We start from the raw sequence: 23150 nt of genomic DNA, 5'->3' as shown, positions 1-23150 counted from the left end.
AATCGCTGAAAATCAATAGGCTTCTTCGTCTCAAGACCTTAAACACTATAAATTTAAGGTCAATCGAATATTAACTTTGGCCTCTAGAGCGTCCACAAGCAATTGTGGACGCCGGACGGACGGGGGCGATGACAATATACGACCACATTTCAATGTGGGCGTATAAAAAGTAATTGATCATGTAATATGTTTATTATTTTATACTTATGTTCTATGAAAACATAGAAAATTGGTTCGAGGTTAAATTTTTCTGTTGCAATTCGTGGTGTACTCAACATTTTAACAACTGGACCATGGACTAATATTTCCAAATATATTTGCGAAACATGCCGCAGAGAATCTAAGATTCTGTTTGCTAATTTTTCATTTCTTAACAAATTGTAAGTAATCTCAGTGGGAGGATTTTTATTCACGTCTCACAACGTTAATTTTTGTGTCCCCAATATTTACGTTGTATTATTGTTAAGTTAGCCACGATCTTAACTTGAAAAATCAAACCAAATTGTTTCATCTTAATTCCATTTGGATGACGTAATAAATAACAAATTAGCTGCGAATTACCTCAGAAAGAGATGTTTAGTTTATGGTCACATGATAGACATACCCAGAGATTCTGGTGGCCCGGCGAATGGATATTTTCTGAATGAGTTCGAATCAAAGTTTAGCGTCCCTGTATTTATTGTTATCGAAATTAAGTTGTGATGTGTATTTACCCCCTGCATATGATGCATAGATGCCAAACGTTATAATTGCCGAGTCCAAAATAACAGTATTCTTCCATAGATGAAAATTATCGCGTCCTTGATATTCAGGGGTAACGCGACAGAATGGTCGCGGTGTCAGAATATTATGAAAATGGGAAACCAAAACTTTCGTGTCCCTATTATTAACTAGATATTGTATTAGTATACGAGTATGTAACCAATGCTACATTATTTTCTTTGCTTTCTGGTAAACAAGCTAACAATCTTGAAATGTTACCATGCTCTTTTCAAGTCTTTTCTTTCATTGTTTTGGCTAAAAGGATTCACAACGTAAGCTATTTAAAGGGACACAACCAATTCTCAAAGACTGCTACTTATTTTGATTGTTGAAAGTTTAATATTTTCTTATATTTGAAAGTATATTTATTTTTCAAGTTTTAAAGGAGAAATACTACATACTATGGTTTTATTTAATTATTAGTAGGCAAGTCATCAACATTTGGTGTCCCTTTACACGTGAAACTGCAGTACTCCGATCACAGTAACCCTTTCCATGTTGATTTTTCATGACAACTGATTTACAAGAAGTTCATAGCGATTGTTAACGTCATACAAACTTCATCAATTTTGCAAAATCTTTATTTTATTAAAAATCTACAGAAACTGTTCAGTTTGTATCAGGAATTGGGGGATATCCATGTAATCGACATTGACTGGCTAGAGGTGTTGGCACAAATATACACTATTTCTGCTTAGACTTCTAATAAAGGTGCCTCATTTCAATAAAAATAATACATCATAAACACATTTGTATATCATATATATGCACAGAAATTTAGCATTAACAGTCTAATTTAGTGTCCCTTTACACGAGAAATCTGTACGTAACCTGTCATGTAAAATCGTTCATTTCTTTTCTTTGGAACTTGACAATGAGAAATCACCAACTGTCCCTAAAATGGCACACATTACTCATATTATTTGTATAATTTTATAAGTGATTGAGATAACTTAAAATTTTAGTACTTATGTCACACTTTGGACCCCTCATTTGTGGAATGACCCATATCTAATTTTTTTGTTTTATTAGATGGTACAATCAACAGGTCAAAAAATGTACAAGGCAAATAGATTTACAATATTAGGAATTGATTTCTCATTTTTTTTATGAGTTTTGTTTTATAGAACTTTAATGTGTGTTTTTGGTCATTGTTACCCGCAGACTCATTTTGCGAGATGTTGTATAATAAATTACATCTTTTTAGGGTTTCACACTGCGTAGCTTGTGTGAAACACTATTGTTTTTGTTCGGATTATTATACTATTCAAAAAAAGTAGGGGATATTTGATTTTGGGGGCATAATACTAAAATATGCAAATGACTACGAAAAAAGTCACTATAGAACCTAACAGAAGAAACATTTCCAGTTACATGTGACGCCCAAACGCACCAATAGCTACCGCATGGAATGCAGGTGATGCTTGGGATCATCATGGGGGTCCAACCCAAGATTTGCACGACTCTGACTTTGAATGTTACAGTCATTGTGGCATTGAATTCCAGGGTGGAAACATCAGTTTAATTGTTTTAGTGACCAGAAAACAAATTTTGATATGCGTCGGCTTACCCAAAATGAAAGGTTACGTGCCCTTGGCATGCTACAGATCGGCACAACACAGGCGGTTGTGGCGCGGATGATGAATGATACACAATCTGTACAGGACAGACCACGCTCAGGTCGACCAAGGGCGACAACTCAAGCCCAGGATCGATTTATCCGTACCTTGGCCTTGAGAAATCGTGTCATCACAGCAAATCAGATCAGCGCTCGTCTTCAAACAGACACTGGTGTGAGAGTGAGTGGCCAGACGATTCGGAATCTACTGCATAGGGGTCACCTTCGCGCCCGACGTCCTCGCGTGATCCCTTGTTTGAGAGATCATCACATTCAGGCAAGACGTCGTTGGTGTAGGGATCGTCAACACTGGGATAATCGACGCTGGAGCAATGTGATGTTTTCAGATGAGTCAAGGTTCACTGTTGATTTTTTGGACGTTAACGTCATCAGACATGATGGATTTGGGGGTGGTTCTGTTATCGTGTGGGGAGGCATCACTGTTGCTGGAAGAACGGCTTTACATGTTGCAGGGCGTGTTACAGGCCAGTACTACCGGGACAACATCTTGGCAGTCCATGTTGTGCCGTTCGCACGACGTCATGGCCGCCGTTTCATCTTCCAGGATGACAACGCAAGATGTCACAGGGCCAGGATCGTTACAGGTTACCTCCAACAACAGAACATCACCACATTACCTTGGCCAGCACTGAGTCCCGACCTCTCCCCCATCGAGCATGTCTGGGACATGCTTGGACAGAGGTTACGTCAACGTCAACAACGTCCTGCCAATGTCCAAGAACTTGCTGCTGCGTTGCAACAGGAATGGGACAATCTGGACCAAAATGACCTTAGACGTCTCATTAGGAGTATGCCACGTCGGATCAATGCTTGTTTGGCAAACAGAGGAGGATTTACCCGTTACTGACTTGGTTGTGATGCTGTGGTAACTTTGCTGTTTGACCCCGGGTATCATTTTACCCCGTATAATGGTCAGTCTGTGCCTTACTTAGTCTAACGATCATTTGGAATAAATCGATGAATGTGAACTTCATTTCATTTTGTCATTTGTTTCTTCGTCAGTTTCATTAGGTGACTTTAATAACAGTTCAAAATCAAATATCCCCTACTTTTTTTGAATAGTATATTATTATTTTTCCATTTGAGCATATCTCAGGAACTACTAGTCGGATTGATTCGATGTCTTAGGTATTACTGGGAAAGTGGGTTTGACTTTTAAAGCTATTTCTAACGTTCTGCGACAATGCGAAATGTCCGAAATCACTGAAGTTGTCGTTATGTTCCAAAGTCTTGACCAATCAAATTGCTTATCGATTCTTAGTCTAAGCAGAAAATTTTCATTATCATACTTAATCAAGGTAATGATATAATGAACCTATACTCAGAGTTTCATCACTCTCACTTAATTAAAACCAAAGTTATCGTGCCCAAATAATGAAAGGACAGATAGTCTAACACTAAAAGAGGTCAATTATGATATGTGTGTATTGTTTTTATTGAATAGGGTAAACTCCTAGCCGATAAAATATAAGATTTTTACCACAATAAAAACGATCAGTTCGGGGGAAAAACTGGAGAATTCCGAATGTCTGACGAAGAAATCTGAATACATGACGCATGCGCATACAGTACACTTCAAGCGGAAGTACTAAATTTCCCCGAGGTCCGACCTGGGCGGAAATGAAAAATCGCGGACGTCAGTTAATCAATCCGCTCTGGCCACGCTCAAAATTCCGCTCTAAAATTCCTCCGCGAATTTAAATAAACCGCCGACCTCCGCGATTATTTTAAACCGCCGCCCACCGCGAAATTTTAAAAAGTCGGACTTTCCACGCATGTACAGTCGGCACATCCATAGCTGGTTTGAAATGGGTTTATTTATCGTGCGATTCCACGGCAGTGATATCGTAGTCGAATATCGGCATGCCAAAAGAAAGATTGTTAATTTAACACGGTTAGACACGCAGATTTTACTGGCTTATATTGAAAAATAACAAAAATCAAACAGGCTTTTAAATAATAAAATTAACAGAATTATGGCTGTACCGTACATTACTTCATCAATATGTTCGACATTTTTAAGACTTGCATCGATCTTCTATTTCAAACTCATTCAAATTACGAAAATTTCAAAGTTTACACACATAGATGCTGGTCTTACCGTTAGCGAAAGTTTTGTCCGTCGAAATAGCCATTTCCATTCGGACAAATATGTCACACAATGCATTTTAAATTGATAAATCACACCCGAACAAGTAATATATGCCTTCATCTCCTGTTTTCAAGCACACATAGCCAGAAGTCACCGTCAACCTTGCTGAACACATGTATCAGTCGGATAATACCTTGATTTCGGCACCAAAGAGTCTGGGTCAATGCATACTGTCAGTCAAGATTCCTAATTAATTACGTGAATTCACACGTGTCATCAAAAGGAATTGATAATTGACTAAAATAGAAGCCCCTTTAACAACAAATTGTTACCATGTCGTATTCTTGTAAACAATACTTTCTATTAATTTTATTTACGATAAAACTCGGGATTTAAAAATGTGGATATAAAAGATAATTCAATTTTTGAATCGGTACAGACTTAAAGGTTAGCGTATGCGCCGTGTGAAAAGAATATTTAATCATCATATTCGCAGGTGACATTCTGTTGAAATCATTCGTTGAACCGGTGGTGATATTTTTTTAATTTGGCACAAAAACCATCCCTTATATCGCACCGTGCCCCTTTAAGTCGGACTTTCCATGCATGTACAGTCAGCACATCCGTACATGTAGGTTTATTTATAGTGCAATTGCACCGCAGTCATCATATCGTAGTCGAATATCAGCTAATACGGCATGCAAAAAAAACGATTGTTAATTTAACACGGTAGACACGCAGATTTTGCTGTCTTACATTGAAAATATAACAAATATCAAAAATTGGCAGGCTTTTATATAATATAATAAACAGAGTTATGGCTGTACGATTCATTACTTCATCAATATGTTCGACATTTTTAAGACATTCAAACTCGTTCAAATTACGAAAATTTCAAAATTTATACACATAGATGTTGGTCTTACCGTGGGCGAAAGGTTTTGTCCATTAAAATACCCATTCCCATTCTGACAAATAAGTTTCACAATGCATTGTAAATCGGTAAATCACACCTGAAGTATTATATCTTCGGATTTAAATCACAAATGAATTAAATGCACACCTCGCCAGAAGTCAAGTCAACCTTGACGCAAACATGTACATAATACCATGATGACCTATTCATTTCGGCACCAAAGAGTCTGAGTCAATGCATACTGTCAATCAAGTTTCCAAATTATGTGAATTCGCACGTGTCATCAAAGGGAATTGATAACTGACTATAATAGAAGCCCCTTTAACAACAAATTGTTACCATGTCGTAGTCTTGTAGACAATACTTTCATTCTGAATTGTCAGTAAGTAATCATTACCCAAAATAGTTGACCTCATTAATAAAGAATAATTACAATTGGGACGCGAACAAACTGGATTTTCACACTAAATAGGTGCGGTTGTCACGGCTAAATTACTAACAGGCTACGATGAATTAGGGTTAGGTTAGGGTTAGGGTTCCGATATCTTTATTTTGGGACGCGAACAAACTGGATTTTCACACTAAATAGGTGCGGTTGTCACGGCTAAATTACTAACAGGCTACGATGAATTAGGGTTAGGTTAGGGTTAGGGTTCCGATATCTTTATTTAGGGTTAGGGTTGGGTTAGGGTTCATTAGTCCACCGATATCTATCATTAGGGTTGAGTTAGGGTTAGGTTTATTGATACCCACATTATAGTATTTCTTATAGCGGCGGACTAGTGAACCCCTGTCGGTGATAATATTTTTAATTTGGCACACAAATCACCCCTTATAACTAACGCATGCTTTTTTGTGAGGCAATTTCCTTTGTTCTGTTTGATGTTCACTCTTTGATCAGTTACTATTAATCTAAGTTCTGTCCGGACAAGATCCCATTCATAAGATCTGGTTGTTAGGTGTTTTATTAAAGGTTCTTCGATATGTTCATTGATAATTATTGGAAAGAAACCGAACCGGATTATTATTTAGGATATTTATCGTCAACTGTATAAATACGGTAAGCAGTTTGTGTGTTGCATTTATAAGTTAAAGTATAAAAAGAAATATTTGAAGCGGCTATTTAAGACATGATATTTTTAAGCCTTATACCTGTAACTGAAACGATTTGACGTGTTGATCTGTTTTGCAATGTGGGGAATGGGGAATCTGTAAAGTCAAATACGAAACTGAAATAAGTAAACAATCTTCCAGCTTCTATCCAATATGACTTTTAATTTTGGGGACATAAAGTACATGTATATATTGAACGTTGGGAGCCGAATCGTCATTTTAATTGAATTACCGTTAAAGGAGAAAATATTCCTTCTTAGCAATTTATGCTAATTCGTTTATTTCTACGAATATCGCTAAATTGTTGTTCATAATTAAAACAGATAATAAATCAGTATATAAAAAAAACAGCATATTTTAAAACACCCACGTGCAAATCGCTGCCTTCTATATATGTTTATTGTCGTCCATTTTCAGACATTGTTATCAGAATTCACGAAACATGGTTTCATTGTCTGCTTGTCGGATCAACTAATGACATAGAAAATTGCTATATGTCTGTGCTTTATGGTGTGATTCACGAATTAAATACCGATGTAGATGTACATTATAAATGAATAGAACATAACGGACATTTTAGGATATGAATACAATAATACATTGGTACACTTTAGTTAATAATCAAAACGGAATTTGAAAAGAGTATTATGAATATATGAATTACCGGTGAACTAAAACGACTAATATACTCGTGATATCGTTCCATTAAATATTTGTTTCTTTCTAATAACGTTGTGGCAATATGGACTAAATTACTCTGACTATTTCAAATCACTATGGACTATAATCCGCTGCGAATTTGATATTTCCACCGACTATAATCCGCCGCGAATTTAATATTTTCGCGGGCGATAATCCACCGCGAATTTTATATTTTCGCGGACTTTTTTCCGCCCAGAACGTCTCTAATTCCGCGGAGTGTATATGGGTAAAACACCGCGATTTTTGAGAGGAAAAAAACGCCCACAAGGACTATTTTCATGCTTCCGCCTGAAGCGTACTGTATGTCACAAAATGCCAGATATAGACATCACTTTATTTACATTTTGCAAGGAAGGAAAATAATCAAAAGAATTTACGTTTTTTGTCATAATTATGGTCTTGATTTTGTGTAGAAGAAATCATGTTATTCAGTAACAATAAGCGAAAAAATGTTAAACGCATTTCTTTTCGTTTGACATATTTTGTAACACGCAGTCTACAAAATCAACACAAATTCTGCGTGTTTGCGTCCGTCAAATTTGGTCCCTGAGTCGACCCATTCCATCTCAATTAAAAGCTGAGTTGTTATGTTCCAAAGTCTTGACCAATCAAATTGCTTATCGCTCATTAGCCTAAGCAGAAAATTCTCACCATCGAAATTAGTCATGGTAATGATATAATGAATCTATATTCGGAGTTCCATCGCTCTCACTTCATTATAACCAAAGTTATCGTGCCTCAAAGCATCAACCAATCAGATTGCTTATTTCTGCTTACCTCAAGCAGACAATGTTCATCACAGAACTCCATCAAGGCATTCACCCCTACACCAAGTTTAAACATTCTACCTCAATTAGGAGATTTATTTTGTTCCAAAGTCTCGACCCATCATATTGCTTATCGCTCTGCTTACCCTGGGCATAAAATGCTCATTATCAAACTTAGTCAAGGTATTGATGTAATGAAGCTATACACCAAGTTTCATCACTCTCACTTAATTAGAACTAAAGTTATCGTGTCCAAAAGCATCAACCAATCAAATTGCTTATCTCTGCTTACCCTAAGCAGAAAATGCTCATCTTCGATCTCCATCAAGGCATTGACATAATAAACACCTACACCAAGTTTGAACATTCTACCTCAATCAGAAAGAGTTATTGTGTCCTAAAGTGTGACGGACAGACAGACAGATGGAAGAACACATTTTAATAGTCCCTTGCTTTCTTCGAAAGGCGGGGGACAACAAAATATTCAAAGTGTGTCCTACTGTAAATTCAACTTGAGCAAAGGTCATCACTAACCTCTGACATACGGAAGCTACTACAATTAACTACAATATATAACTGCATTTCAATGTGGGTGTATAAATAATCTGTAATTAGCAGATGTCATACTGATGACAATCAAGTTTGATGGCTCAAAAACAGCAGAATGTCACATCACACTGTCATCAAAGCTGGCTGTGATAGGAATTTGTGAAACCAATCACAACCACTTTGATGCTAGTGGAATTTATAAGACAATATTATTCAACATACAGGTTTTTGATCTGTAACAAACTATGTAACACTACAGTAACAGGGAGCGATTCTAGGGTGAATGTGAAAAGTTTCAAGTCATTCTGACATCAAAGCTGGCTGTGATATGACCATATAAAACACATCACAACCACTTTGACTTCAGGAAAACGTAATTCCCCCAAGTTATTCAAGGTTTGTTTGGGTTGGTATTTTTTGTTTGTTTTTTTTTTTTTCTGTGTGTGTGTGGGGGTGGGGGGGTTTCTTCCTATTAAAAAAAAAAAAAAAAAAAAAAAAAATATCTATATAAAGGGCTCATGCAAACTGGCTGTGATATGATTAATATCTTTACACATCACACCCATTTCCAAGCTCTCCAATAAGATTTTTCTAGCAGGATATTTCATTTACTAAAACAATTGTAGAAGTATTATTTCACTAAGCTCATCAAAGCTGCCTGTGATATGACTCAATTCAACAAATCACAAACACTTTGATGACTTTGTGAATAATAAAACGATAGATTTCTACAGCAGCCAAATCGTCTGAGCACTCCAGTTAGTCTTGAAGATAATTGGAACATTCAAAAGTTACTAAAAACTAAAAAGATAGCTTGCCAAAGCATACGTCCACAGCAACAAAATCGTCCGGGCAAATTCTTACTTTTGTGGGTAATGAAACATTTATAATACACTAAAATCTGATCAAGAGTAACAACTCATTAAATAATTAACAGAAAATCATTAGAATTTGTTTGCCTTAGTAACCAAAACACTTAATATCATTGATTTAGCTGTTCAAGTTATTAAAAATCATTGAAAATCGATATACTTGTTCGTCTCAAGACCATTAGCTCTGTATCAATCTGAAGTCAATCGGATGATAACTTTAGCCTCTAGAGCGTCTCAAGACATTAAACTCTGTGTATCAATCTAAAGTCAATCGAAACTATTATATATAGGCATGTGTAAGTATAAAATCATGACCTGATGAAACACCATGTATGAATTTGAAGTCCATCGGATATTTCCTGTCAATCAGTTTCTGGTGTCCCGTTTCAATTCACAATATGCAACCTTGATTGACAATATGCATCCACCCAGACTCTTTGGTACCGAAATTAAAGTCAGCAAGGTATTTTCGGACTGAGATGTGCCCATGTACATGTGTTCAGCAAAGTACCATAAACTTGTTGACAGTGAATTCTGGCCTGATGTACTACATATCAGGAGACATAGACTTTTAACACTAGAAGAATGGTATCGTTTAGAACTGGGTGTATATACAGGGCTTTTCTGTAATTAATGTGTATGGGAATATAGATTAAGAGGAGATAAGTAACTAATATGATAATTGTCCGCGATATCACCTCGGTGGAAGCGGACGTTAAAGCTATTTCACAGATATGATAATCGTAGTTAATAGACGACATTCACAGCATAAAAGTTGAGTTTATTTTGAATACTAATATAACTCTGGCTTAGCTCTGAATTTTGATTGAGCGGATGATTTTTAACCCATTTTTGACAATAGCAAACGAGTTCGCACCCATCATTTTACAGTAGCGAATCAACTCGCGGACCCATCATACCTGGCAACGGCATTAGCGAGCAAAAGCACCAGACCAATCAACAGATTTCTATTGTTTTTATTTCATAAATTAATGGCGATTGAGTAATAAAAATAAAGCACCCAATGACAAGGAATGTTATATTCCCCAAAATCTTCCAGTATTTACGTAATAGGTCAGAGGTGAAAATTCACACCGTGTCAATGACTTTGGCATTATTCCAATATTTTCACGTTGTCACTTACGGCTAATAATTTTATGATATGAAGAGTGAAATAGAATCAGATTTTTTATAATTTACTGCCAGGCATATCATAGAATATGATAATGTTGAAGAAATCATCTATTTATTTTTTTTTTTTTTTTTTTACGTTATGATACGAAGAATACGATTACTCGAGCTGAGATCAAGCGTGTCGCCGCCATCTTGGATATGGTACACTATCAAACAGACGATTACACAAAACTTACGGCTAATAATTCTAGACTTTGGAAAACTAAATTGAATCAAAACTTTCGGGATTTAATACAAGCTACATAGAGGAATATTACACTGTCGAAGATTTCAACTATGTATTTTTATTTTCGACGCAATAAAGCAAAGACGACCATTCGTCTTTTAACAGAAATGTTAAAATGCCGATAACAATGAAGTGAGCGTCACTTGGGGTGATATTTCTTTTTAAAAGTTATAGGAGCTTTTACACGTGATGTATTTCCGGTGTCTATTTTAAGCCTGGCCTTTTTCAACACGGGTCTTAACATGGTAAATGCTAGGGAACGAAACTTACGCCCACAACAGCTAAATCGTCCAGGCAGTCAACAAGAGTTGTTGCATATTTTTACTTTTTTCGGTAATGAAACATTTATAATACACTAAAATCTGATTAAGAGCAACAACTCATGAAGTAATTATCAGAAAACCATTAGAATTTGTTTGTTTTTATAAAGTTCTGCTCAGTGATGGGATTTCAAAATTTTTCTTGGACATTTTTTTCCCGAAAATAAAGGGGCATAACTCTTATTGTTATTTAAGCAGATGTTTTCAAACCACAATTAAGAATCATGTGTCAACAAAATATTCAAATTTATACGTAATAAAAAAATATCTTCGCCTCATTTTTTATGCTTAATTCCCGTACGGTATTAAAATTTATGTCAATAATATTCTTACAAAATTACATGACATCGTAATACCATAGATTATAGAATGAAAGTGTGACGACTACTGTCGATCGGTACCTGTTTCAAATTCCCCCCAAATTACCGTATTTTTCGGGTCATATTTCGATACATTTTTCAGCAAAGACCGACATTCATCTCATACTCCGTTTCGATTTATATACGAAAGGAAAAATATGACATCCCGAAATTTATTTCGTAGTAAACGTCGCTCAAAAACTAGCGAGGGACACCAACTGCAGCTAAATAATCGCTTCGACTCTTGCACGCGCTATCGTCTAAAACAATTAACTAACCTCATTCCAATCGACAGTCAACATTTCTTAGCGTGTTTATTTATTTAAAAACATAAACCCCACTCAAAATATGATCATAAATCCGACAATATGCCATCAAAATAGAATCTTTTCTCTCACATCAGGCGTATTTGATTTGGCCGTTTAAATCTCTTAATTTCACGTGTCTCGCGAGATGACTACTTTCATTTTGAGTTACTTTACTAAAACAATTAACTAACCTTATTCCAATCGACACAGTCGTCAACATTTCTTGGCGTGTTTATTTAAAAACATAAACCCCACGTATTAGATTCGGCACGTTTAAATCTCTTAATTTCACATGTTTCGCGAGATGACTACTTTCATTTTGAGTTACTTTACTAGAACCATGCGTGTGTGTGAAATAGCTTTAGTATTACCACATCAAAATTTCAAATAACAGATGATGTGTTTTTCTCTGTTTTAATGCATGCAGCCTGTTTCAAACATGAAGAAATTTTTAAAATTTTCAAAATCGGATAATAAATAAGTTTTCTATGAACATTTTTCTCATCGCAGATGGCAACATTTTTCTGACAAAAAGTAATAGACTTATCTATAGGGACATACATGTTTGTCATTCGGTTCCAAGACAACTGTTAAGTCAAAGCCATACATAAATGTCAAAATAACAAGTGTTTTGTTTATATCGTGCGTGATAGCATCCATGGAAGGATTACCCGCGAGTTTGTCCAATCAGACTCAACAAAGACAATCACGTGATGTCAACAATGTTCGTCATAGGGGAATACCATTTTGCTATGAATGGAATCGCCCGTGAAGTTTTCGCCGTAAGAACTCGGCTTGGCAACCAAACTTCTGCGGCTTATTCCTCAATGAAAACAGTTTTTATTACCGACGACACATATATCATTATAATCTACGATATTTCATAAAGGTTCTCACCGTTTTAAAATTCCAGCCGCAACATTGAGTTTTAGAAAAATTTGACTTCAATCTTTTAAAACATTTGTATCTCAAAAACTATACCCGCCATTTTGATCGGGAATGCCGCGGAACCTTGCGGGGTTCTTCCTGATGATTCGTTGAAAGTTTCAATGACGTACGTGAAGAACTTTCCGAGCTATGAGAATCCCCAGCGAGATACCGCTCAAAAACCCGGTGTGCCGTGAACACTAATTAATTTGCTAATGGAAAAACAATGGCTAACTGCCAGTGACGTAATATTAGCGTGGGTATTTTATAACTTGTGTTTTGAGTGCATTATCAATAAAAAACAAAAACAAAACTTGTATCACTAGAAAGGTAATTTAATTGGCTTTTTATTCATATAGGTTAAAATATGTTGACACAAATTGTGAGTTTTTTATCGGATATTTTTTCTTGGCACTCTGTGCGCGAGGAGTGTAGGACACGGTCAATACGCTGACTGAGTGTCACACAGCGCTGAGGACGAATGTGGTAATGCTAATAGCTTTATTTAACTTTGGCTTCCACCGAAGGAATATCACAGACAAGTTATCGGATACAATGTATATTGAATCGAAGCATGTTGAAAGTTATAATGACTGTCTATTGATGTCTATTACAATATGTGACATCTATAGTTTATACATATTGTCGGCTCACATCAATGCGATTAATATATCCGACAATGCAGAAACCACGAGGTTAACACGAGGATTAAAATTATAATCACAGTTATTGGATTGATGAATATTCCGACAAAGGGGAAACAATGATTTCTGTTTACGACTAGATTGATGAACTGTCCGAAAAAGGATTAAGTCGGTCAATCAAGGAAGATTAAGTAGTTAATCAAGGTAGGTTATTTATAGACGGTATAAAACGATAAATACATTGATCACTTAATTACCTAATCTATCCAGCGTATTATCGACAATAATCAGGTTGAGTGGTAGTTATACAATCAGTAAACTATTACTTTCAGAATTTTGAATATTATTCTCCATGTCTTGATGTCCGATTGGGCATATTCCTGGTCGGACAATTTTGGGCGTTTTGAAAAAAGATTCGGACAAGTCCGGAATATACGGGCAAAATCCCATCACTGGTTCTGCTCCATGCTAACGTTTTGTATACAAAACTTTAAATATCATGGATTTAGCTGTTCAAGACATAAAAATACATTGAAAATCAATATACTTGTTCGTCTCAAGATCTTAAACTCTGTATCAATCTGAAGTCAATCGGATGATAATTTTAGCCTTTAGAGCGTCACAAAAATGATCAAGGGCCATAACTTTGGCAGTAATTATCGGAAATCATTGAAAATCAGTAGGATCCTTTGTCTCATGACCTTAAACACTGTATAAATTTAAAGTCAATCGGATATTAACTTTGGCCATTAGAGTGTCCACAAGATTTTTTGAAGTGATCAAGGGACATAACTCTTGCAGTAATTATCGGAAATCATTGAAAATCAATAGGATTCTTCGTCTCATGACCTTAAACACTGTGTATAAATTCAATTGGATATTAACTTTGGCCTCTAGAGCGTTCACAAGATTTTCCAAAGTGATCAAGGGTCACAACTCTGGCAGTAATATTAATCGGAAATCGCTGAAAATCAATAGGCTTCTTCGTTTCATGACCTTAAACACTGTGTATAAATTTAAAGTCAATCGGATATTAATTTTGGTCTTTAGAGCGTCCACAAGATTTTTTGAAGTGATCAAGGGCCATAACTCTGGCAGTAATTATCGGAAATCGGTGAAAATCAATAGGCTTCGTCTCATGACCTTAAACACTGTATAAATTTTAGGTCAATCGGATATTAACTTTGGCCTCTAGAGCGTCAACAAGATTTTTCAAAGAAATCAAGGACCATAACTCTGGCAATAATTATCGGAAATCGTTGAAAATCAATAGGTTTCTTCGTCTCAAGACCTTAAACACTGTGTATAAATTTAAAGTCAATCAGATATTAACTTTGGCCTCTTGAGTGTCCACAAGCAATTGTGGACGCCAGACCAACGGACGGACGGGGGCGTCGACAATATACGACCACATTTCAATGTGGGCGTATAAAAAGTATTCTTGAATGCCACTCATGCTGTAAGTTGCGTGTAGCATTCGTCATAAATTATCAATTTAAAATCGTGTCTAAATTATTTTTGTTTCGTTTTATTGACGATATACTGCGTTGTAGCAGACGATATATGTCAAGCTCGCACACGGTCCAGTTGACCGCAGTATGCACAAGCATTACAAAGATTCATTGCTGTATGAAGCCAATTTATATGTTTTGTTTAAATTTTACTGCAAACAATTAATAGATAACATCTGTTTGGTTGTAAAATGCCATGAAATAGAGCATAAGAGTAAATAGAATGGCTACCCTGTTATATTTTTAATGTCTTTATAATCTGCAAGTTTCATTAAAATCGGTTGGTATTTGCAGTCTGTAGCCGTGCCACATGAAATGTGTGGTAACCTGATATTTTGGAAACCGCTTTCCGGAAGTGGTCGAAATTTTGGCTACTCAGATATTATTAATGTTATCATTTTCTGTAAGTTTCATTGAAATCGGTCGATAATTGCAGTACAGAGACTTGCCACATGTGGCAAATAGTCTCCGGATTGTCTTACCACATGTGGCAAATAGCCCCAGCTCAATTTGTAATTAATATTTGGTGCAAAATTTGTGCCCGGCACCACAAAAAGTTTCACTTTCTCAGCACTTACAAGGCTAAACATTAACAGAGTTTGAGAAGTATTATGTGGGGACAACCTTTCTCCGAAAGCGGGGACAATTAAAATATCTATATGCTTTCTCACTAGAGCTGGATATATGTTCATTTTTGAACAATTTTCCGCGGCACAAAATTGCCTATTTTTGGGACATAAATAAAATAAGAAGGAATGAAGGTATACAAGTGAAATTATGTGCACACGTCAAAAAGTTTGTGAATTTTTACAATAACAAATTTTTAATCTGCCATATAAAATTTGGTTACCATAGCAACCAAAATGGGAAAATATGCCCTTTTCGACCGTTTTCAATTATATTTACCATAACCCAAAAGGTGATCACCACAATTTGAAGTGAGCAATTTAAGATATTTGAAACCCATGTAATATCAAATGATATGGATTGTATAAGTTTGGGTAAAATGTGAAGGAGTTTGGGTTGTTACCGTAGCGACCACATTTTATCTTTTTTAAAAAGCATTATTTTCTAATAATTTTTGACATCAATATTGAACTCAGTAGCTGGCAGGCAAATGTGAAAACAATAAAATCAAAACATTGATGTGCATTCTCTCTAAAGCTGGAAAGGGATTGACTTTTGAAAAACATTCCGCAGTAGCAAATTGCCCATTTTGGCGGTTTTTGAGGCATAAATAAAGTTTGTGAATTTTTAAAATTACATAACTTTACTCTTGTATATAACATAATATTTTGTTGTTATAGCAACCAAAACGAAAAACAAACCCACAAAGATAGGTTGCCAGGCAACAAAACATACGCCAACAGCAGCTAAATCGTCCGAGCGGTCGTCAAGGGTTGTCGCATATTTATTCCTTTGTAGGTAATTGGGGGCCTTTACAAGACAGTTCCATACATATGAGATTATAAATTTTGTCGTTTGAGGGTTTACAAGGTTCTACAAACTGAAACAAGGGTCTCAACTTGTTGAAATTTGACAGGCTTTTTCGTTTTACTAATTTAAATAATGAATATAAATTTCATACAGATCACATTTGTCATTCAACCGTTCACAATCGCCATAACTCTAGAAATTATTGATGGAAATTGATGAAATTCAATAGACCGGTTTCACAAATTTAAATGATGCATATGAATTTCATACATATCGGATGATAACTATCATCAATTGAGCATTAACAAGGTATAACAAAGTGAAACAAGAGCAATAACTCTAGAAATAATTATTGTAAATAAATAGGCTTCTTCGTTTCAGTAACCTTAATAATGCATATAAATTTCAGAAAGATCGGATGATAACTTTTGATTTTAGAGCGTTCACAAGGATCAATAAAGTGAAACAAGGGCCATAACTCTATACGTAATAAACGGGATTTGCTAAAATTCAATAGGCTTCTCCGTTTCACTAATCTAAATAATGCATATAAATTTCACAATGATCGAATGATAACTTTTGGTGTTGGACTGGAGCGTTCATAAGGTTCAATAACGTGAAACAAGGGCCATAACTCTAGATGTAATAAACGGAAATTCGTTTCACCAATTTAAATAATGCATGTAAATTTCAGAAAGATCGGATGGTAACTTTTGGAGTTGGAGCGTTCACAAGGTTCAATAAAGTGAAACACGGGCCATAACTCTAAACGTAATACACGGAAATTGCTGAAATTCAAAAGGATTCTTCATCTCACCAATTCAACAGGCTTCTTCGTTTCACCAATTTGAATAATGCATGTAAATTTCAGAAAGATTGGATGGTAACTTTTGGAGTTAGAGCGTTCACAAGGATCAATAAAGTGAAACAAGGGCCATAACTCTAGACGTAATAAACGGAAATTGCTGAAATTCAATAGGCTTCTTCGTTTCAGTAATCTAAATAATGCATATAAATTTCAGAAAGATCGGATGATAACTTGATGTTAAGAGTGTTCACAAGGATCAATAAAGTGAAACAAGGGCCATAACTCTAGATGTAATAAACGGGAATTGCTGAAATTCAATTTTCATGTGGGCGTATATAAATGCAATTACAGTGCACTCTGTCACATCCGACCTCTGATCACTCCGGCACTCTGTTACATCCGACACCATTTTCATGTCCCGATTTATTTCCTTATTAAATCAGCCAAAAAACCTCTGGGTAATTCGACCTCTGTACGTTCCGGATTACAACATCAATCAGCCGTTCCGTCATACGATTTCCATTGAATCGACACCGTATAATCGGGCCTTCAATCGGTGAGTGTGAAGCAAACACTTACCGATCAATTATCCGTGAAATTAAAACTGGATGGGTGTGAAGCCACAAAAGATTAACAAGCAATCACCAATCAATTATCTGTGAGATTAAAACTTGCTACCGTGGGTCTTTGTTTACTTTGATAATTTTAATCTCTTGTACGACAGTTGTGACAAATACTCAAGAATATCCACGAATTTTCCCTCGAATTCACAGTCGTAAAAATATTCCTAGCACCTGTTGGAAACATTCGTTGCGCATGCCAATTGAACCTGAATAACCTATAAGTTTGGAAACCCTACGGATCTCTTTGAACCGTGTGACAACGACCTGGGGATGCTTGATTCACAGTCCGGAACGTCCCGAATTTGCAATCGAATGACGCAGAATTCAGTCCTGTCACAGTTCTGTCAGTCCCGACGACAGAGATGGTGTGAGTAGAATTATGACGTTCAATCGAGTACGCCCATTATCAATGAACACTTGATAGCAAAGACAAGAGTGCGATCAACTGAAGACGGCGAAGAAAACTGGGTATTCCGACACTCTGCGTAATCCGACATATTGTAACGATCCTGTATGATCTTGGATGTGACAGAGTGCACTGTATATATCATTTTAAATGTTTTTACCATAATGAAACAAGTGATCACCCAATTTTAAAGAAAGCATTTTAGCATATTTAAAAGCAATGCGATATTAAATGTTATAAATTGCATAATTTTTTGTAAAATATTAAGAACTTCGGGTGGTTGCCATAGCAACTCCATAATTTTAAAAATAACATACAGGTAACTGTTGTTTCACTATTGTTCTCTGCATTTATTGCTTAAATGTTACAAGAAGATTTCTATTTTGACACATTATCTAACAACATTGACCAATAAAAACAAATGTGGTGCATCTAAATAAACTCTAAAACTTAAAGTAGGCTTGGTACCCATACGGCAGTAGGCTAAGGTACATCTAGGCCTAGGCCTGGGCGCGGAAGCTATAACCCTAAATTATGTCTGTCATAGTATGTGGCTAATGCTATGATTTTGAGTGAAAGAATTGTTTTGTTTTTACAATGGAGGCCTACTTCATATTTGAATATTTTCATTATTCCTTCAAATGTAGGCTATAGTCGAGCAACTCCCTTTTTTTATTTGTATATTTCCGTTAACAATTTCAAATCAAGGCCTAATAATATCAAAACCTTGTGTTTTTTACTGGCTAACAAATAAAATAACAATGAATTAAACTTCTAAATAATTAGTATGAGAATCGTAAGGCTGCGGTTAATTGTTTCTCATGACACTGCCGCATGTCCGTTTTCATCCGTAATAATTATTTGGTCAAATTTAGGGAGGTCACAAATTCGTCCTGTAAAATTTCTAAAACTATATTTGCTTGCCTTCAAATATTAACAATGAATTGATGCATTAAAATCGACTATTTATCGATAAACATGACCCTGTAGGTGATAAGTAAAGTCTAGTAGGCTAGAACGTGAAAAAATATACGAAGTACATATGTGAAACCAGAAGTTAAAAAAGCTGTATCATATGTCATTCTGCAGCATTTTCTTTCACCAAAGACGACATACATACTTCATACGGCACTTGTCAATTGTAATAAAATTCACGGAAAGATATAAATGTCTTTAAATTAGTGCTAAAATATTTTATTTACGTGACTAGCACTCTGTGACCAAGGGACTAATTGACACCACTTCACAGTATTTTATTAACCACAACACTCTTTAAACACAGTCTCAAAAGGATACAAAGATACTAATAAATGTGAATACATGTACTTTGATGAAGACAGACATAATTATAAAAGTATTTATCACATGCCATTTGTCGATGGGGTCAAATTTGAAGACAATTAACATACAGGTTATTGGTAATATCTAACTTCACGGTTAGAGAAAGGAACACCTGTGTAATAAATTCTTTGGACTGACGTGTTAAATAATATAACTTATGTTGGTTGTATTCAAAAATCCAAAGGTATGCTTTTAAATATTTATGTCAGAACAAATCATCAACCTGATTGGAACAGGTCATTTCGTAACCTGTGCAACATATATTTTAATCTATATTTTATTAAAGGTGAATAAATCGCGAACACCAGTTACCGTTTTGTTTTCAATGACCAAGTAACCGACACTAGTTTATTGCTGAAATAGAAACAGCATTAAACTAAAAAAAAAATTCAATTCCATCTCAATAATTACCTCATCATGTAGCATGTATATTTCACAAACACTGGTCATGAGAAACAAACAATTAACCGAGGCCTTAGAATCAAAGTTATCTTGTCCTAAAGCATTGACCAATGAAATTGCTTAGCGCTGCTTAGCTTTGGCTCAAAATATTAATCATTGAACTCACATCAAGTTTAAACATTCTACCTCAATTAAAAGCAGAGTTGTTATGTTCCAAAGTCTTGACCAATCAAATTGCTTATCTCTCCTTAGCCTAAGCAGAAAATTCTCATCATCGAACTTAGTCAAGGTAATGATATAATGAATCTATTGGGAGTTTCATCACTCTCAATTATAACCAAAGTTATTGTGCCTCAAAGCATTAACCAATCAGATTGCTTATCCCTGCTTACAGTAAGAAGACAATGTTTATCATCGAAATAGATCAAGGCATTCACCTAATAAACGCCTACCTCAATTAGAAGGAGAGTTATTGTGTTTCAAAGTCTCGGCCAATCAAATTGCTTATCGCTCTGCTTACCCCAAGCAGAAAGTGCTCATTATCGAACTTAGTCAAGGTATTGATGTGATAAAACTATACACCAAGTGTCCTCGCTCTCACTAAATTAGAAATAAAGTTATCGTGCCCCAAAGCATCAACTAATCAAATTGCTTATCTCTGCTTACCCCAAGCAGAAAATTCTTATCTCCGAACACCATCAAGGCATTGACCTAATAAACACCTGAACCCAAGTTTGAACATTCTACCTCAATTAGAAGTAGATTTATTGCTTATCACTCTGCTTACCCGGAGCAGAAAATGCTCATTATCGAACTTAGTCAAGGTATTGATGTAATTTAACTATACACTAAGTTTCATCACTCTCACTTAATTAGAACTAAAGTTATCATGTCCTAAAGCATCAACCAATCAAATTGCTTATCTCTGCTTACACTAAGCAGAAAATGCTAATCTTCCAACTCCATCCAGGCATTGACCTAATATACTATTCAAAAAAAGTAGGGGATATTTGATTTTTAAGTGTTATTAAAGTCACCTAATGAAACTGGCGAAGAAACAAATGACAAAATGAAATGAAGTTCACATTCATCGATTTATTCCAAATGATCGTTAGACTAAGTAAGGCACAGACTGACCATTATAAGGGTAAAATGATACCCGGGGTCAAACGGCAAAGTTACCACAGCATCACAACCAAGTCAGTAACGGGTAAATCCTCCTCTGTTTGCCAAACAAGCATTGATCCGACGTGGCATACTTCTAATGAGACGTCTAAGGTCATTTTGGTCCAGATTGTCCCATTCCTGTTGCAACGCAGCAGCAAGTTCTTGGACATTGGCAGGACGTTGTTGACGTTGACGTAACCTTTGTCCAAGCATGTCCCAGACATGCTCGATGGGGGAGAGGTCGGGACTCAGTGCTGGCCAAGATAATGTGGTGATGTTCTGTTGTTGGAGGTAACCTGTAACGATCCTGGCCCTGTGACATCTTGCGTTGTCATCCTGGAAGATGAAACGGCGGCCATGACGTCATGCGAACGGCACAACATGGACTGCCAAGATGTTGTCCCGGTAGTACTGGCCTGTAACATGCCCTGCAACAACATGTAAAGCCGTTCTTCCAGCAACAGTGATGCCTCCCCACACCATAACAGAACCACCCCCAAATCGATCATGTCTGATGACGTTAACGTCTTGGAAGCGCTCGTTTCGACGACGCCACACCCTCCTACGTCTGTCCAAAAAATCAACAGTGAACCTTGACTAATCTGAAAACATCACATTGCTCCAGCGTCGATTATCCCAGTGTTGACGATCCCTACACCAACGACGTCTTGCCTGAATGTGATGATCTCTCAAACAAGGGATCACGCGAGGACGTCGGGCGCGAAGGTGACCCCTATGCAGTCGATTCCGAATCGTCTGGCCACTCACTCTCACACCAGTGTCTGTTTGAAGACGAGCGCTGATCTGATTTGCTGTGATGACACGAATTCTCAAGGCCAACGAACGGATAAATCGATCCTGGGCTTGAGTTGTCACCCTTGGTCGACCTGAGCGTGGTGTCCTGTACAGATTGTGTATCACGGTATCTGGACCATAGCCTGCTTATGACAGACTGAGAAACATTCATCATCCGCGCCACAACCGCCTGTGTTGTGCCGATCTGTAGCATGCCAAGGGCACGTAACCTTTCATTTTGGGTAAGCCGACGCATATCAAAATTTGTTTTCTGGTCACTAAAACAATTAAACTGATGTTTCCACCCTGGAATTCAATGCCACAATGACTGTAACATTCAAAGTCAGAGTCGTGCAAATCTTGGGTTGGACCCCCATGATGATCCCAAGCATCACCTGCATTCCATGCGGTAGCTATTGGTGCGTTTGGGCGTCACATGTAACTGGAAATGTTTCTTCTGTTAGGTTCTATAGTGACTTTTTTCGTAGTCATTTGCATATTTTAGTATTATGCCCCCAAAATCAAATATCCTCTACGTTTTTTTGAATAGTATAAATACCTACACCAAGTTTGATAATTCTAGCTCAATTAGGAGAGTTATTGTGTCACAAAAAGTGTGACGGATAGACAGACGGATGGACAGACAGATTGACAGACGGACGGACGAACCCATATTAATAGTCCCCTGCTTTTCGAAGAAAAATGCAATCAATTTCCAGTTATTATAAATAAAAGATTTCATAAAATGTTGATTTAAAGGGACTATCCCTTATTTGAACAGAGTCTCAAAAATAAAAGTCTGAGTATGTATGAAATTTAAGCGCCAAAATATAGAGGAATGGTGTATTGACCTTATCTCAAAATTTCAGCTCAAAATATTGAGTCGTTTGGACGTGACCGTCAAAACTGCTTATCCGGACACGTAACCCTTTTAAGATTTCGGGTCATTTTTTTTGTTTGGTGACCTGATAATCAACCCCGTTCATTGAGAGGTCTATACAGCGAATGACCCAAATGCTGTACTTGATAACGAAAGGTAAATTTCACCTACACATAATTTTTATACAAAAATGGCTGGTTTTATCTAGACACCACATAATACAACTTGGGACACCAGTCTCCATTTCCAGATGAAGACTGAAGGGTTTCAGTTATTTGAAAACTTATCACAAATATTGAGTTAGTTGCTCGGCCCTTAGGTAGAGGATCTTAAAACAAAATTTAACAGTTTTATTCTCCAAAAAATTATCAAGATTAGCCCTTTAAGAAA

The 23150-nt window shown here is 36.3% G+C and overlaps 1 protein-coding gene across 10 annotated transcripts in view; it reads right to left on the bottom strand.

The window, feature by feature from the left end:
* The window catches only part of LOC126816919 (serine/threonine-protein phosphatase 4 regulatory subunit 1-like), a 383736-nt gene that overhangs the window by 249645 nt on the left and 110941 nt on the right, over positions 1 to 23150 (bottom strand). The window lies entirely within an intron of this gene.

This window comes from Patella vulgata, chromosome 3 (genome assembly GCF_932274485.2).
Source record: "Patella vulgata chromosome 3, xgPatVulg1.2, whole genome shotgun sequence".
NCBI classification, from domain to species: domain Eukaryota; kingdom Metazoa; phylum Mollusca; class Gastropoda; family Patellidae; genus Patella; species Patella vulgata.
Note: the sequence above shows the minus strand (reverse complement) of the source record. Positions and strands in the feature narration are given on the sequence as shown.